The following is a 1,987-nucleotide window of genomic DNA, read 5'->3' as shown; positions in this document are numbered from 1 at the left end:
GTGGTCACATCACCCCTTTCATTTTTGATACTGGTAATTTGGTTTTCTTCTTTCTTTTTTTAATCAAATTAACCAATATTTTATCTATTTTATTGGTTTTTTCATAAAACCAGCTCTTAGTTTTATTGATTAATTCTATAGTTTTCTTGCTTTCAATTTTATTAATTTCTCCTTTAATTTTCAGGATGTCTAGTTTAGTATCTAATTGGGGATTTATAATTTGTTCTCTTTTTAGTTTTTTAAGTCGCATGCGCAATTCATTGATCTCCTCTTTCTCTTTTTTATTTATCCAAGCAGTTAGAGCTGTAAATTTTCCCCTAAGCACTGTTTTGGCTGCATCCCATAGATTTTGGTATGTTGTCTCATTATTGTCATTCTCTTGGATAAAGTGATTGATTGTTTCTATGATTTGTTGTTTGACCCATTCATTCTTTAGAATGAAATTATTTAGTTTCCAATTGATTTTCAGTCTACTTTTCCATGGCTCTTTCTTACATGTAATTTTTATTGCACCACGATCTGAGAAGGATGCATTTACTATTTCTGCCTTTCTACATTTGACTATGATGTTTTTGTGCCCTAATACATGGTCAATTTTTGAAAATGTGCCATGTACTGCTGAGAAAAAGGTATATTCCTTTCTATCCCCATTCAGTTTTCTCCAGACATCTATCATTCCTAACTTTTCTAGTATTCTGTTCACCTCTTTCACTTCTTTCTTATTTATTTTTCAGCTAGATTTATCTAATTCTGAGAGGGGAAGATTCAGATCCCCCACTAGTATAGAACTACTGTCTAATTCCTTTTGTAACTCATTTAACTTCTCCTCTAAGAATTTGGATGCTATACCACTTGGCGCATACATATTTAATATTGATATTGCTTCATTATCTATAGTGCCTTTTAGCAAGATGTAATTTCCTTCCTTATCTCTTTTAATGAGATCTATTTTTGCCTGTGCTACCCCTGCTATTTTTACTTTAGCTGAAGCATAATATATTCTGCTCCAGCCTTTTACCTTTACTCTGTGTGTTTCTCTCTGCTTCAAATATGTTTCTTGTAAACAGCATATCGTAGGATTCTGGCTTTTAATCCACTCTGCAATTTACTTCTGTTTTATAGCAGAGTTAATCCCATGCACATTCACAGTTATTATTACTAACGGTATATTCCCCTCCATTCTATTTACTCCCTTTGTACTTCCCCCTCTTCTTTCACCCTATTCCTTCTCCCCATTGTTTTGCTTCTTACCCCTGCCTCCCCAATCTGCCCTCCCTTTTTATCACCCCCTCCCTTTTCTTTACCCTTTTCTCCCTTGCTTTTGCCCTCCCTTCTATCAGTCCCCCTTCCCCTTCCCTTTTTATTTCCCTAAAGAATAAGCTAAGTTTCTTTATCCAAATGAATGTATATGTTATTCCCTCTTTGAATCAAATCTAATGAGAGTAGGATTGAAACAATGTTCACCCCTCCCTTCTTTCCCTTTATTGTAATAGTTTTTTTCACCTCTTCATATGATGTAATTAACCCCATTCTACCTCCCCTTTCCTCTTCTCCCTATAGGCTCCCTTTTTATCCCCTTAATTTCCTTTATGTCATCACATCAAAGACAATTTATATTTATACCCTCTGTGTATAATCTTTCTGTCTGCCCAAATACATTTATAATTTTCAAGTGTTATAACTATTATCTTCCCTTGTAGGGATGTAAACAGTTTAACCTAATTGAGTAACTCCCCCCCCCCCCCCCCGTTTACCTTTTTAACCTTCTCTTGAGTCTTGTATGTTAAGATAGAATTTTCCATTCAGTTCTGGTCTTTTCCTCAGGAAACCTTGAAAGTCCCTAGTGTCATTGAATGACCATATTTTCCCCTGAAAGAGAATGATCAGTTTTGCTGGGTAATAGATTCTTGGGTGCTGTCCAAGCTCCTTTGCCTTCTAGAATATCATATTCCAAGCCTTGTGGTCCTTTAATGTTGAAGCTGCTAGG

The sequence above is a fragment of the Dromiciops gliroides genome, chromosome 5 (genome assembly GCF_019393635.1).
Source record: "Dromiciops gliroides isolate mDroGli1 chromosome 5, mDroGli1.pri, whole genome shotgun sequence".
Taxonomy (NCBI): Eukaryota; Metazoa; Chordata; class Mammalia; order Microbiotheria; family Microbiotheriidae; genus Dromiciops; species Dromiciops gliroides.
The sequence above is the reverse complement of the archived record's forward strand: the minus strand, read 5'-3'. Positions refer to the sequence as shown.